This window comes from Somniosus microcephalus, chromosome 22 (assembly GCF_052327205.1).
Source record: "Somniosus microcephalus isolate GS21.2 chromosome 22, FLI_Smic_1.0, whole genome shotgun sequence".
Classification (NCBI taxonomy): Eukaryota; Metazoa; Chordata; class Chondrichthyes; order Squaliformes; family Somniosidae; genus Somniosus; species Somniosus microcephalus.
In genome coordinates, this window is record NC_141008.1 from 54142244 (window position 1) to 54159465 (window position 17222).

A 17222-nucleotide genomic window follows, 5' to 3' on the forward strand; every position below is an offset into this window, starting at 1 on the left:
GTCGTTCACCAAGGTCTCGCCTCGCTGCACCGTTATCTGCTCACACTACCAGGACAAATTCTTTTTGAGTCAGTACAGCACGGCCAAATGCTCTGTCCCAGTAATAGTGTGCCTTAACTGTAGCCTCAAAAACACTCGACTGTTGTCAGATGGCGCACTATACTGTAACCACATCCATGTGAGCAAACCTGTAGAGTAGAAACACCCACAGGTTTGGGCTGATATTTTTGCAACATTTTACATGTACTCGATTGAGGAGAGTGGAATATAATCAGAAGTTGGGAGGATGTGGTCTTCTAGGTAGCAATTAGATCAGTATTATGGACTACTAACTAACTTAACGTGCTTCTATTGTGATATCATCAGGGTTGTTTGACATTCTTTGTTCTGATGTGTTTTTAGTGTGAAAAACATGACTTCAGGATTTTAAATTGTGACCCTCTATTAAAGTAATGGTAAATAGTTTTGAGTTGAATAACTTAATAATTGGTGCTTATAAAATAAATAAACTTTAGGTGAAGAGTTGTGGTGTAAATGGTCTGTGTGTGTGTGTGATGATGGAGGGATCGAATGCTATCGCACAGTACTTGAGATGGACATTTTGTTTTGATGCTTCATATTTGTGTGACTACCTTGAATGTTCCCAAACTTTGAAATGCAGCTACCAAAATCAGCTATTACAGATGTCGATGTATGCAGGTACTGATCTTAGAAGTGTGATTGACCATAAAAATCAGAAGAAACAATTGTGGTCAAAAAGGCTACCTGAGCTCCTAGATCCACAGTGTTGGTGTTGTGAAGTGGTAAACCTGGCAGTCACCCACATTGCAGGAGATGATAAATTGTGGCAATTACCATGATAAAAGCAGTATAATTCTTTGAATATAGGTGAGTTCTTTGAAACAGAATGAGGAACCTGAACAAAGCTTGTCAGTCCTGTATTTAATGTTGCTTTACGTACTTTTTCAATCTACTGTATTAGCAAAAGGTAGTTGTTATATTTCTATACAAATTTTGGTTGAGTGTTAAGCTTCCAACCCCTTGATGGCCAAGAACTGCAGTTTCCCACTGGGTTGCTGGATGAAGTTATTCACAGCAGTGCGCTGCATCTGACAACAGACGGAGATGTTTACAAATGGGCCAGAACAGTACCTGCTGTTGAGTAGCTACACAAGGTATAAAATTGGCTGCGGAGGAGTTTTGCCTTGACCGCAGGAAGTAGTAATCAGGATCTGAAGGGAATAAGTAAAACATGATTATATAAGCCCATTCCCCTTCCTTTCTTTGCTAGCTGGAAACAACATTCTTAAGAGTATTGGGAAGGAAAATTACAGAAGTGATATTTTTTTCTTCCTTTCTTTCATTCCCCAGCCAGTTCATCTGCTAAAGTAAACTGCACTGTGCGTTTGCAGAAATCAAAGTTCATGCTGGATGACAGAGCAAAATTGCTCTTGTGGTTTTTCAGAAGGCAGGAATTTCAGCATTGTTTATGCTTGCTTGCTTCTCAGGCTCTGACATACCAGAAATTGGGTAATGCACTGTCTAAAATATTAATCTGTCAGTGTGGGAACAAAAAAATTGCAGTAGATTGTTTTGTAGTTGATCCACTTAACTGCTTCAGTTTGGCTTTTACAATCCTGTGCGCCACACAGTTCATGCTGGATGATGACCAATAACATGGCAGCTTTGTATTATTTTCCAAGAGGCGGATGTTGAGGAAAGAAACTGCTGCATGTTAAATAGAAAATAATGGACACTGGGGAATTATTCTAATGCAGTAATCTAATTGAGGGGGGTTCAGTTTTTTAAATGTAATATTAGCTGACTCCTGTGGCATTGATCATGGGTAGTCTATGGGTCTGGAGCATAGTCTTGCTGTTTAACTGCTAAGATGGAGCTGTGTCTAGCCTGTTCTATTCTTTTAAGGCTACAGCTCAGGCAGTTCCTGTGGGGGGGAGGGGGTGATTTCAGTAGGCAGATCAACCCAAGACCAGTTATTGAGAGAAATTTGTGTAGATTGTCAAAACAAAACTTCCAGCACCAATCCTTGGTAGAGTCCAGATTATCAAAAGGTAAAAAAAAATCAGGAAATGACTCGTGTTCTTTTTTTATTAATGTACCCTTTGATTTTATTTGAAGTGTAATGGGCATGCACTGCATGTTAGCAGATCTCTTGTGTCTTTCTGGGTAGTCTGGGATTTGGAGCATTGTTATAGTGTTTAGCTGCTAGCCTGATACTTTAAGGCCCCTGCCCAGGTTCTCCTTGTGGGATAATGGTCTAAATGGATCCTGAGGTCAATTAAAGGCTATTGTTGTTGGAAGCAGCAGCTGCTTGGGTCCTTGGTTTATCACAACCACCTCTCCATGTTATCTCAAGATCAGACAATTAGCAGAAAGTGACAGGATTTATTTCTCATTTTATATACTTTTTTGGTCCACTTCTTACAGTTGTGAAAAAGACGATCATTATGGAGGACCCTTTACTCTAATAATTTTTTCTAAAATTCTGTTTACCTACAGTGTAACACTTCGCTCATGAATTTGAGACTCTAATGCTGCTCAACTGCATCGTATATAACAAAACTGGAGTTAGAAAATAATCTCGCGGTTTCTTCCAATTTGCAAAATTCAATCCACAAATGTTTTGGCGTTACAGATACGGTGAGGTTCTTAGGCATTTTATTATAGTGCAGCAACAGAGTTGGTATAATGTAAGTGTATATTGCCGTCAGTTGATTTTTGTAGTTTTTTTCAGTAATATAGATGAATTTGTTTCATTCAGCAACTAGCTCACATTTCAGGTATGGTCAGAGTTGCTTTTAAAGTAATTTTCTTTATGCATTCGGACTAAGAAGCTGGATGTGTGTTTTTCTTTCCCAGTTTTGTTTTAACGCATTTGCATGCTGTAGCTGGTTTAAAAAAAATTATAAATGCTTTCTTAAATATAAGAAAGGTGTTTTGTTTTCAAATATTGACCGTTTTTGTATTGACAGGGCAAGTCATCCTGACAGATGAAAATCATCCAGTTTGTCCAGGGTTCTGAGTGCAAATGTACTTGAACTCAGTGAAAGAATTTGAACAGTTGCGAGTTCATTGTAACTAGAATTTTGATGTGTTTTGGAACACAGATTTACAAACTAGGGTCCCTGAGTCCCAGGGAGTCTGAGGGGATCCCAGGAGGTCACTAAATTTCTCAGATGTCTGTATTTGTTGACTTACTAGAATGTTCGTTCTGTTGTATATTAATATATATAAATGGTTTTTGCCGTGATAGTTTTTCTCTGACTAGCTGACGCTGGCTTTGGAAGTTAGCACAGGTGTCCCTAGGAATGCATTAATATTTGCTGGAGCACCTTTTTAAGTTTGAAAACCACTGTTTTAGAAGAGGACTAACAATGAACTAAGATTGATTTGCAAAGTGTCCGTCCAGTAATTGCCCACATGTCGAGTTCCCAGTTCCAGTTGGGACCAGTTGCCGTTTTAATTTTGCTTTTCAACTTGCATCAATTCTGTTGAATTTGAAGAAGGCATTACACACTTTTGTTTGATGTACACAGTATATTTAAAGTGCAACAATGTTTTGGACATAATTTTAATTGTGTTGAATTGTAGTGTCTGTCTATGCAACAGGGCTCTTTACTCAAAAGCATGTGCTTTTTAAAAACAACTTTCAGAGCACAGCTTGGATTCAGCTATATGAAATCCTTTAGGGCCTTGAATACTTCAATAACATCACACCTAAGCCTTTTCTTCTCCGGTGTAAAAATTTCCAGCCTCTCCTAACTCAGGTGTCTAATCTCGGCTAACAATTTAGTTGTCCTTTGCTACACGCTGTCCAATGCCTGGATTAATTTCTCATGAGTATCCAGAATTGTACACAGTACTGTATCATAGAACAGAATCATAGAATGGTTACTGCACAATAGGAGGCCATTCGGCCCGTTGAGCCCATGCCAGCATTTCAGCTCGTCCCACTCCCCTGCCCTTTCCCCGTAGCCCTGCAAAAAAAATTTCTACAGGTACTTATCTGATTCCCTTTTGAAAGCCACAATTGAAACTGCCTCCACCACCCGTTCAAGCAGTGCATTCCAGATCATAGCAACTCACTGTGTTTAAAAAAAAAAAAAAAAAAAAGTTTTTCCTCATGTCGCCTTTGGATCTTCTGCCAATCACTTTAAATCTGTGTCCACTGGTTCTCGACCCTTCTGCCAGTGGGAACAGTTTCTCTCTACTCTGTCTAGACTGCTCATGATTTTGAACACCTCTATCAACTCTCCTCTCAATCTTCTCTGCTGTAAGGAGAACAACCCCAGCTTCTCCAGTCTATCCACGTAACTGAAGTCCCTCATCCCTGGAACCATTATTGTAAATCTTTTCTGCACCCTCTCTAAAGCCTTCACATCCTTCCTAAAGTACGGTGCCCAGAATTGGACACAATACTCCAGTTGTGGCCGAACCAGTGTTTTATAAAGGTGGTTCATAACTTCCTTGCTGTAGTGTGACCTGACCAGTGTACTGCACAAACTCAAAAATCAATTCTTGAGATTGGTGCTCTATTCATCTAGCTATCAAGTTCATATTAGCTCTGTACTGCTGGTGTGTGCTATGCTAACTGCTTTATCGACCAGTACCCTCAATCTATCTCCTCTTGCATTGTAGAATAGTACTAGCTAGCTTATATTATTACTAGTTATTACCCTTTTCCAATCTTCTGATTTTGTATTTGCCCACATTGTGACATCTGGCATTTTTAGCCCAGCTCCCCAAACTATCCTGACCATTATGTATTTTATCAACCTGCTCCTGGTTGTGATCAAATTAAACTGCTACCAGAAGTAGGGTTCAAACGCAAGTGGACATATATCCATTAGATTTTATGTTTAGTGCTTTAACTATTCATTCAGCCTGCTGTTAAAGGTAGGAACCTCATTTAACTACCATGAGAGAATGGTATCATTTGCAAATTTGAGTGTGAGCTGGAGGCTTTTTTTTTAACTCCAAGACCTGACCCTTGCATCAGTTCTCCCCATCCTGGGTGTCACTCTTGTTCAGGCAGGTGTGCAGGATGTAAATTTCTTGCAGGCTCTCGGAGATGATGCCATGTTGTCCAAAACCAAACCGGATGCATCGTAAGTAAACATGATGCATAGGATAGAATAGAAAGTCCACTTCAGGAGAGCTAGTGTGTTGTATTACAGCTGTCATACCGTGAGATTGTATATTGCAAATGGATATTTGTTTTCAGGCCCCATTAAGAAATTTGTAATAGTCATTTACATGTGCCATCTAATTACTGCTTTATATTATGTGCCTGTGACTTGATTGCCACAGTTTACTTAATGATTCCTGAAAATTAATGTCCCAGTAGCCATTATGGTGGGGCTTTAGTTCTGAGTATTGAAGAATTGAGGTTGCCTGAAATGCTCTCCGAACAGTACTTTCAGTTTTTCGCATACAGCTCTGATGGAGTCTTTTTTTCAAAGCATGCAAGGGTATGAGTATTTTTAGGAAAGACCATTTGATCTCAACCTACTTGCCTTCTCACCATATCCCTAAATCGATTCTCCAAATTTATCTCATTACAGCTTGAAACAGTTTATTCTATTCACTTCGAGAACCTTGAGTGCATAATCTAGTTTGATACTTCATTGCAGTATTGCGGGAGTGCTGAATCATCACTGTCCTTCAAGTCAATGTTAAACATAAGAGCATAAGAATTGGGAACAGGAGTAGGCCCCTTGAGCCTGCTCTGCCATTCAATAAGATAATGGCTGAACTTCGACCTCAACTCCACTTTCCCGCCATTTCCCCATATCCCTTGATTCCCTTAGAGTCCAAAAAGCCATCGATCTCAGCCTTGAATATACTCAACGATTCAGCATATACAACCCTCTGGAGTAGAGAATTCCAAAGATTCGCAACCCTCTGAGTGAAGAAATTCCTCCTCATCTCATTCCTAAATGGCCGACCCCTTATCCTAAGACTATGCCTCCTAGTTTTAGACTCTCCAGCCAGGGGAAACAGCCTCTTAGCATCTACCCTGTCAATCCCCCTCAGAATCTTGTATGTTTCAATGAGAGAAACTATGGCTCCATCTGCTTATTCCAGTGGCTCAGGTGGATGTTAAAGATCCTCCTTTGAAGAGAAGCAGGCAGTTCTCTTGATTTTCTGACCAACTCAACGTTCCTCCCTTAATCAACACCACCAAAACAAATGAGCTTAATTCGCCTCATTACTGTTGGTGAGACCTTGTTGCTTTATGCAAAATAGCTGCCACACTGACCTACATAACAGTAACTGCACAATACAACTCATTCCATGTTGGAGCACTTTAGGATGCTTCTGAGAAACCTGAAAGTGCTATAAAATGCAAGTTATCCTTTGTATTAAACTCCCTATTTTTATTCCTTTCACTCATGCTAATCATTTTGCACTTATATCTAATTAAATTGCGTCGGTGTCACCTATTAAATTGAATCCTTCTGAATATAGTTATATTTTTGCTCGTAGTTGCTTTCATGTTGGTATCCTCTGCAAACTTGGAAATTTCACTTAGTCACACATCAGAAAAAGCAAGGGTCTCAAAACTAATTCCTTGGTAACCCTACCCTTGACCTCTTTCAAGCTTGAGAACTTCTCAATTATGGATGCCCTCCCTTTCCTGTTTTAAACCAATTTTCTATCCTCTGCTGATCTTTTTCCCCATTTTGTGACTTGGTTATTAATCGCTGATCAGAAACTGAAAATCCAAGCATATTATATTCGCCTCATTGCCATTGTGCAGCATCAGTAATATTTTCAGAAACCTTCCGCTCAATAAAGCAGATATCTTCCTTTTGTGAACAAATGTAAGAAGTCACACAACACCAGGTTATAGTCCAACAGCTTTATTTGAAATCACAAGCTTTCGGAGCGCTGCTCCATCGTCAGGTGAAGTGGAGAGATGCATATAGACACCGCATATATAGTCAGAGAATACTACCAGATGATTACAGGTAATCTTTCTAACTGCCCTTTATCACACCTCGGCAGAGAGATAATCACAGCAATCAAAGGTGTGAATGGTGTCCAAACAGGTCAGTCAGGAAATTGGCGTCGAGTCGTCGTTGGCTTGTTCTCTCTGCACAGATGCAGCCGGACCTGCTGTGATTTCCAGCAAAAAAAAAAAGTTTTTTGTCTGTTTTTGTTTTTCATTTGACCCCTTGTGACCCCACCTCATTGTTCTTTGATGTAATGTTTTCCTGACTGACCTGTTTGGACACCATTCACACCTTTGATTGCTGTGATTATCTCTCTGCCGAGGTGTGATAAAGGGCACTTAGAAAGATTACCTGTAATCATCTGGCAGTATTCTCTGACTATATATGCTGTGTCTGTATGCATCTCTCCACTTCACCTGACGAAGGAGCAGCGCTCCGAAAGCTTGTGATTTCAAATAAAGCTGTTGGACTATAACCTGGTGTTGTGTGACTTCTTACATTTGTCCACCCCAGTCCAACACCGGCATCTCCACATCATTCCTTTTGTGAGTCATTGCTTTGGCAATTAACTTTTTTTTCCCTACAACTAATGTTAAACTTACTTGTCTGCAATTTCCAGGTATATTTCTGAACTCTTTTTTTCTTTAGAAACAATGTTGTTACCTGGTCAATTTCCAATCCTCTGGAATCTCCCAAATTAAGCAAACTTACCAAAATGTTATTTTGTCATGGTGGAGTTTGTCGTCTAGTAACTTTTGTCACTCATCAGGGTCGCTTGAAGAAAAAATTCAAAACCCTTGGATTTGGACTTTGCTTTATTGGTGAGGGGATTTTATTTTCAATAATAAAACAATTACTGAGAGGACATAGTGTCCTTTACAAGTTTGTTTGTTGTTAGTTCTTTAACTTGATTACTTTGACCGCATTGTAAATCTTAGGCAAATTCAAACTTTGGCATTACCAGAGTAGAGTATACATAATTCAAACAAGAGATGATTGCTTATCACTGTTTCATTCAATGTTGAAATCTGCTGTAAAGAAGCGTATATGTGTACATTGTGTGCTCAAGATATGGCCAGGAATGTGCATTATTCTCCTGCACATACTGGCAACAGATGGTTGGGCAGTCATTCCCGTGAATTATTTAGGCAATTGAGTCAACAGTTACTGGTCTGAACCGCCACTTGCAAAGCATAGTTCCACATCCTATGGGCAGTAACTCACTACCATCCTGCAAGCTACATAACATTTCTATAGGCTTTTTTATTTGGTAAGTTGTTGCACAGCTTTGCCTTAACCAGGATCTTGCCATACTTTGTGGGTGGTTGTAGGGGTTTTTGAAGGGTGGGTTTAAAATGTAGATAGTATTGTAAAAGAATAAATATGTTTGGCAACAGTGGTTTACAGCCAATAATCAATCTATTGGTCTGGGACTGCACCACAAGCATCAACAACAACTTGCAATTATATAGCACCATTAACATAAAAACATCCCAAGGCACTTCACAGTGGCATGGGGGGGGGGGGGTACACTGAGCCAGAGTTCAGAGGGAGAGGTATTGTAGGGTTGGACGAGGTTAGAGATGGGAAGGGATGAAGCTGTGGAGAGATTTAAACACAAGGATGACAATTTTAAGTTTGAGACATGGGGAGAGGGGGTGGGAGTGCTGGGAACTAATGTAGGTCAGCGAGGATGGGTATGATAGACAAGCGGGACTTTGGGGCTTGATATGGGATAGGATATGTGCAGCAGATTTTTGGATGAGCTGAAGTTTGTGGAGTATGGAAAACCAGCCAGGAGAACATTGGTGTATTCGAGTGTGGTGGTGACAAAGGCATGTACGATGGTTTCATTGGTAGATGGGCTGAGATAAAGACAGAGATAGATGATGCTATGAAGGTGGAATTTGACCGCCTTTGTGATGGAGAGAATATGGAGTTGGAAGTTCAATTTGTGATTGAAAGTATACCCAAATTGTGAACAGTCTGATTCATCCTGATACAGTGGCCAGGGAAGGGAATATTAATTGGTGGCGAGCATATGGAGTTGTGGTCGGGGCTGAAAGGAAAGGCTTCGGTCTTCCCAATGTTTAGCATAAGGAAGTCACGGCGAATGAGGTGAGTTAAAGTACCATAATTGCTGTCTGTGGTAAACCACTGTTTGTATTCCTGTTTGTATTCCACTGTGTACATGCCTGGACATGCCTCGGCTGACTCCTCCCACAGGTCCTAGTATAAAGGTGACTGCTCCCCAGCCCTTAGTATCATGGACCGGTCGACCACGCGAGGCAGACCTCCATTCTGTTGTTAATAAAAGCCTTTAGTTACTCTTCTAACTCTCAGTCTTTTATGAGTAATTGATAGCGCATCAATTTTATTAACAACATTTTTATAATGGAGAAGATCCTCACACCAGCATGCCTGGACTTAGATCATCGGGAGGCGGACTCATCCACCAAGTTTACTCACTGGCTTAAGTGTTTCGAAAAATTCCTGACCGCCTCCGAAGCAATCAAATCGGACGAGGACAAACTGGATGTCCTGACCTCCAAAGTGAACCACCGAGTGTACTCGGTCATCCAAGACGCGACCTCGTACGCGGACGCTATCAAGCTCCTCAAGGACCAGTACACGCGCCCAGTGAACGAAGTGTACGCCAGGCACCTCCTGGGGAGTCGTAAACAACAACCTGGGGAATCGACCGTGGAATACCTTCAGGCACTGTCTGTGCTTGGCCGGGCCTGTGGTTGTAAGGATGTAAAGGCCGCCGTGTACACAGAGGAACTTATCCGGGACGCTTTTGTAGCGGGCCACAGATCCAATTACACCCGACAGCGACTGTTGGAGCAGAGTAACCTCGACCTCAACAAGGCCTCTGAACTCGCACTATCGTTGGATGCAGCCTACCAGGGCATGGATGCCTACTCCTCTGCACCGTGGACGCCGCGGGGAATGACAGCCTGGGACACGGTAGGACCGCCTCATAGCGCCGTGCCACCCCAGCCACACCCCAACAACGGCCCAACTACCGCAGCAGTGTCCCAAGGCCAGACAGCAGTGCCCCAAGGCCAGAAATGCTACTTCTGTGGCCAGGCAAAACACCCCAGAGCGCGCTGCCCGGCGAAAAACGCGATCTGCTCGGGCTGCGGGAAGAAGGGACACTACGCTAGCGTCTGCAGGGCCAAAGCCACCCCGAACCCCAGCAGCGCCGCGTGTGGGCCATGCGGGCCGCCATGTGCGAATCACCGGTACAGCAGCCATTTTGGACGCCTCCAGCCACATGGGGATCATGGACGCCGCCATCTTGGACGACAGCCGGGACGCAGCAGGCCCCCGACACCGCCTCATCTGATACCCGCAGCGACACACCGACCCCTACGCTGGCATCCGTTACACTGGACCAAGCGAGACCGCACCAACTGGCCAGTTCCACAATGGACATTAAGGTAAATGGTCACGATACAATCTGCCTTTTTGACTCGGAGCACGGAGAGCTTCATCCACCCCGACACGGTGCGGCGTTGCTCTCTCCCAGTCCTGCCTGCGCAACAGCGGATTTCTATGGCCTCCGAGTCCCAGTCGGCGGACATCGGCGGCTACTGCGTGGCGACACTCGTAGTAGACGGGACCGTGTACAATCATTTTAAACTTCTGGTCCTGCCTGACCTCTGCGCTGCCGTCCTGCTGGGGTTAGATTTTCAGTGCCACCTTAAAAGTGTTACGATGGCGTACGGTGGACCCCTACCCCCACTCACAGTCCGCAGCCAGCAGCTTCCAAATTGCCCGCCGCGCACCAGGTGCAACCTCTCCACACTCAGAGTCACCCCCCCACCACTGTTTGCTAACCTCACCCCCGACTGTAAGCCCATCGCCACAAAGAGCAGGCGATACAGTGCCGGGGACAGGGTTTTCATTAAAACCGAAGTGGAGCGGCTCCTGAAAGAAGGGATTATTGAGGGCAGCACCAGCCCCTGGCGAGCCCAGGTTGTGGTCGTTAAGACCAGCGAGAAGCAGCGCCTGGTCATCGACTACAGCCAGACAATAAATCGCTACACCCTGCTGGACGCCTACCCACTCCCCCGTATAGCTGATATGGTCAACCAGATCGCGCAGTACCGCGTCTTCTCGACCATTGACCTGAAATCAGCGTACCACCAGCTCCCCATCCACCCTGAGGACCGCCAGTACACTGCCTTTGAGGCAAACGGCCGCCTCTATCACTTCCTTAGGGTTCCCTTTGGCGTCACCAACGGGGTCTCCGTCTTCCAAAGGGAGATGGACCGGATGGTAGATCAAAATGCGTTGCAGGCCACTTTCCCATATCTGGACAATGTGACCATCTGCGGCCGTGACTTGCAGGACCATGACGCAAACCTCGAAAAATTCCTCCGCACCGCCCAACTCCTAAACCTGACATATAACAAGGAGAAGTGCATATTCCGCACAAACCGCCTCGCCATCCTTGGCTGTGTTGTGGAACACGGAGTCATCGGCCCCGACCCCGACCGGATGCGTCCCCTTATGGAACTTCCACTGCCCCACTGCCTCAAGGCCCTGAAGAGGTGCCTAGGGTTTTTCTCCTATTACGCCCAGTGGGTCCCCTACTATGCGGACAAGGCCCGTCCGCTGATCAAGTCCACCTCTTTTCCCTTGACGGCAGAGGCCCGCTTAGCCTTCCACCGTATCAAGGAGGACATTGCCAAAGCCACCATGCACGCAGTGGACGAATCCATCCCCTTCCAGGTGGAAAGCGACGCGTCTGACTTTGCCCTGGCCGCTACCCTCAATCAGGCGGGGAGACCCGTGGCCTTCTTTTCACGAACCCTCCAAGGCCCGGAGACCAGACACTCCGCTGTTGAGAAGGAGGCCCAGGCGATTGTGGAGGCTGTGCGTCATTGGAGGCACTACCTGGCCGGAAAACGATTTACCCTGCTCACTGACCAGCGTTCAGTTGCTTTTATGTTTAACAACAAGCAGAGGGGCAAAATCAAAAATGACAAGATCTTGAGGTGGAGAATCGAACTTTCCACCTACAACTACGAGATCTTGTACCGGCCCGGGAAGCTAAATGAACCCCCGGATGCGCTATCGCGTGGCACCTGCGCCAGCGCGCAGATCGATAGACTACGGGTCCTCCACAATGACCTCTGCCACCCGGGGGTCACCAGGTTCTTCCACTTCATCAAGGCCCGCAACCTGCCTTACTCTATTGAGGAGGTCAGGACCATGACCAGGAACTGCCAAGTCTGCGCTGAGTGCAAACCGCACTTTTATAGACCAGACAGGGCCCACCTGATAAAAGCCACTTGCCCCTTCGAGCGCCTGAGCGTCGATTTTAAAGGGCCTCTCCCCTCCTCCGACCGCAATGTGTACTTCCTCAATATTATTGATGAGTACTCCCGTTTCCCGTTCGCCTTCCCCTGCCCGGACATGACCAGTGCCACGGTCATTAAATGTCTGAACAACCTCTTCACCCTGTTCGGCTTCCCCAGCTATATCCATAGCGACCGGGGCTCATCGTTTATGAGCGACGAACTCCGTCAGTACCTGCTAACTAGGGGTATTGCCACAAGCAGGACCACCAGTTACAACCCCCGGGGGAACGGACAGGTGGAAAGAGAAAATGCGACAATTTGGAAGGCCGTCCTGCTAGCCTTAAAGTCTAGGGGCTTTCCAACCTCCCGCTGGCAGGATGTGCTCCCCGATGCGCTCCACTCTATTCGGTCACTGCTCTGCACTGCCACTAACGCCACCCCTCATGAGAAAATGTTTGTCTTCCCAAGGAAGTCCACATCGGGGACATCGCTACCGCCATGGCTGACGTCCCCAGGGCCGGTCCTACTGAGAAGACACGTGAGGACCCATAAAACGGACCCCCTGGTCGAGAGGGTCGACCTCCTCCACGCCAACCCCCAGTATGCTTACATCGCATACCCGGACGGGCGGGAGGACACAGTCTCCATAAGAGACCTTGCACCCTCGGGGGCCGCAGTAACCCACTACCACCCCCCCCCCCCCCCCACGATCCGATATCCAGCCCCAGCAGACGGCAGGCCTGGGCCCCGCGACCCGCTCGACATCTACGAGGACGACACGCCTGTGCCACAGCCTACGCTGGACTCGACGCCGGAAACTTCACTACCCCTGCCGTCGCCACGCAGATCACAGCGGCAGACAAGACCTCCGGAGAGACTCCAATACACTAACTTTTAATACACTTCACCCCGCCGGACTCAATTTTAAACAAGGGGTGAATGTGGTAAACCACTGTTTGTATTCCTGTTTGTCCTGTTTGTATTCCACTGTGTACATGCCTGGACATGCCTCGGCTGAATCCTCCCACAGGTCCTAGTATAAAGGTGACTGCTCCCCAGCCCTTAGTATCATGGACCGGTCGACCACGCGAGGCAGACCTCCATTCTGTTGTTAATAAAAGCCTTTAGTTACTCTTCTAACTCTCAGTCTTTTATGAGTAATTGATAGCGCATCACTGTCGTTGGAGAGTTTCGTTAGGGCTGTTTCAGTTCTGTGGCAGGGTGGAAATCTGATTGGAGGGATTCACACAGGATTATGGAGAGCAAGGCATGGCTCTGGGGAGTAACAACACATTCAAGGATCTTGTAGAGAAAAAGAATGGAGATGGGGCGGGAGTTATCAAGGACAGAGGAGACGGAGGTTTTTTTTGAGAAGCAGGTGTGATGACTGGTTTTGAAAGGGAAGGTGACAGTGCTGGAAAATTGAGAGCTATTTACGATATCGATGGTATGGAAGCCAGGAAGGGAAGTTGGGGAATCGGGCATTTAGTGGGAATGGGTTTGAGGGAGCTGGAGGTCGGTCTCATGGAGATGATGAGCTTGGATTGTGTGGGTGGACTTTCACTAGGTGTTATAGAAGGTACCTCAGAGTTGTGTAAGATTGTAAACTGTAGAAAAGATAAATCCAGAACACTTGCAAGTTAAAACCTCCCAAACCCATGAGCTCTACCACCTAGAAGGACAAGGGCATCACCATCACCTCCAATTTCCCCTCCAATTCACACACCATCCTGACTTGGAAATATATCGCCGTTCCTTCATCGTCGCTGGGTCAAAATCCTGGAACTCCCTCCCTAACAGCACCGTGGGAGTACCTTCACCACACGGGACTGCAGCGGTTCAAGAAGTTGGCTCACCACCACCTTCTGAAGGGCAATTAAGGATGGGCAATAAATACTGGCTTTGCCAGCAATGCCCACATCCCGTGAATGAATAAAGGAACTGTTTTCTGTGGGGGTGGGGGAGGAAGGGCCAGTAGATTATTTCTGAATGGAAATGCTTGGACGCACTGAATAATCTTCCTCCTCTGTATCTGTGGTGATCATGTCATTAGTACTGGAGTCCCCAGCAGAAACGTTTCCAATTCTGAATTGAATGCTGCCATCTTCATTTTAGGTTCACTGCATTTATTTTGAAATGTGTTAATTCCTTTATTTTTGTGCTGCAAGTACATGTTTCACCTTTCTTTTCAATGCTATAAGACTTGAAGTTTTTAATCAGAAAATTACCGTGGCAGTCTTCAATTGCTGTCTTTTCCCCTCCCCCTCATCCTTATGGAATGTATTTGCCTGAATTGTTTTTTGATCATTTTGCTTTGAAGCACTAAAAACAAAGGAGCTGGGCTTTAAATTGGCAGCATTAATCCCTGTCGATAGGAGTTCTGATATTGAAAGCTACTTTCTTCTGGGCTAATGATCAAATAAAAAAGAACATTCCACGTCAGCAAGGATTTCTTTTCCTGATGACTGCAGGTTTGATATTTATAGTTTCAAAGTGCTAGATTGGAATATTAACGAGGTACTTCAGTGATTAAACAGGTTCATTTAATGTTTACAAACTTACACTTTGTGCAGCAGTCAGCCATGTGGTCAGATAGAATAGCAGTGGTAAGGTTGCACCTTAACACTAATGGGTAGGAACAAAATGTTCCGGCAGCAGTTTGTTTTGTATGTTGTTTTCCTCTCTTTCACATGCCTATTTCCTTAGATTGCTCACTAGCCTTGTTAATTCTGGTTAGTATATTAAAGCTTGCAATAGTATTTCAGGATGATCTACTTATTTTATCCAAAAATCTCGATGTGCATTATAGTGGTTTATCCCAATGTATCAAATTATAAACAAAGATCAAATTCCTCTTGTGTTGAGTGCCCAGTTTCAATTCGACAGTCAGAGTTTATTTGGGTGGAGGTGCACTTTCCCAGAGGGATTGAACTTTAAAAAAAAAGTCAATCTAGATGCTCACATTGCAACTTTTGATGATTCGTTACTGCTGAATGAGCCCTGGGGACAAGTTACCCATGTCCTTGAGATAACAACACAGTAGTGAGACAAGGTGGGGGGAGTAGCCTAAAGAGCAAAATAAGTTGGATACCATACAAGTTGTGAGTGATGCTGCAAGCAACAAATGCCAACACACCAGCAATTACATTGCATGCCATCTCCACTTTCGTCAGCAAGTTCAAATGGGCCCTTTTGTTATTTATGCAGTGACAGACTAATGTCCTAATTCTAGCGTTGATATTTGCATTATTACAGAGGAGTACTATAGTAGTTGTGCGTCATGGCAGTGGCAGTCATGACCTTGTGTTGTGTGCTTATGTTAGAGTTTCTTGTTTGACTTTTTTAAATTACTGAGGGTGCTTTTACAATCAATCTCATTGGCCAATTATAATCATGTAAATGTTCCAATTGATTGTCACTTTCTCAAAATCTCATTGGCCAACAGTAATCGTGACTTCTGAGTGGGCACAATGTGACTGAAAAATCACATGTCGTTGGTCCATGATAATAACACGACCATAATGAGTTATATCACTCAGAAAATGCCAACGGGGAACACATTCCCTTCAAAAATGCATTAGCGGGCTGTAGACAGGATATAGATTGGGAGGGATGGGTTCAACATTGTCCTCCCATTTATAAAATTAACAGATATATAATCTAGGGAATAGTGGCAAATTATCAGTACAAAGCGATGCATCGGCGAAGACAGTTGAAAGGAGCCTTACACTACAGATCACAGCCATTGTATAAAAGATAGCTTATCAGAGAAGCGACAAAGAAAACTTGAGCAATGCTGTTCTGTTCATAAAATATTTTTGTTCCATGGGGGACAGAAGAAAACTTTGGTCAATTTGCAGAACACAGTCTGGATTGGTAAGCTGAAAAACTGATGCTAGATTGTACGTGCAGGTGAAATATTTAACAACACAATCGTATATATATATTTCTAAACTTGCTTTAGAATCATTTGCAAAGACTATTCATTTTTTCTCTGTTCTGATTGGTTTCAAGTTGTTATCTAACACTCCTCTGTGGTCCATAATGTGTTATTTTGGTCCTTTTTAAATGAATATATTCACACTTTTGTCAATTACACAATAGTGAAAGTAATTAGAAATAAGCAGTTACAATTTTAGGGCAATTGATTCTAATTGGGCCAGACTATAGTATTTTGCATATTCTGTTACATTCAGTCCTATTGCTTTCCTCTACAGTATGACTTGACAGGAATTGTGAGCTCCTTGTGTAGGGAACTATGTACTGTAACGCTTTGCTTCAGCGTTTTGTTGGCAATATTGTGCACCACTCGAAATAATTAGTTTGTAACTGCCAACACTTAACCTTGGATCAGGTATTGAGGAAGTAAATGGCTGGAAAAGTTGGTGTCCAGCCCTTTCATGGGTATAAAGTTCATTAAAAGGCAAATGTTTTGATACAAACTGTTCATCACTTAGTAATTATAACAGATCTCTGAACCCAGGCTTATTAACCTTTATGTAGTAAATATATATTATCCAAGTCTATATATATATATCTATATATATAAAGCGGCTCTTCTGTCTGTCTGTCTGTCCGTCCGCCTGGTCTCGATGCGTTTGGAAGTTACAGAGCGTACCGACGCGCGCGTCGCCTCAAAAGAAAGCTTGCGATTCCGGACCGGTCATCGGCCTATTTACGTTTCGGCCGGACAAAAATCCGCCCGGCGGTATCCCAAAAACGTTCAGCGTTCCGCTCATTAGCATCTCATTAGCGACCGTGTGACGTCGAGGTCTTCCGACAGTTGAGTGTCGAGTGACTCGACGATTGACCAATCCTACGCTTCGGTGACCTGACCGGTCGACCAATCGGTGCGTGTGTGTGGGCGGGCCTTATCCTTCTGAACCGAGGTGAGTGGCCGCCATCTTGATTTTCCACAATTTTTTTC

At 44.4% G+C, this 17222-nt stretch overlaps 1 protein-coding gene across 8 annotated transcripts in view; it reads left to right on the top strand.

Moving 5' to 3' along the window:
• ulk2 (unc-51 like autophagy activating kinase 2) overlaps positions 1 to 17222 on the top strand; it is a 110629-nt gene that overhangs the window by 20434 nt on the left and 72973 nt on the right. The window contains exon 3 of one of the 8 annotated variants that reach the window (XM_085964774.1): positions 2521 to 2661. The exons of the other annotated variants lie outside the window; for them this stretch is intronic. The gene's annotated coding sequence lies outside the window, so the exon portion shown is untranslated. The remainder of the gene's footprint in view (positions 1 to 2520; positions 2662 to 17222) is intronic. 8 annotated transcript variants of the gene reach the window in all.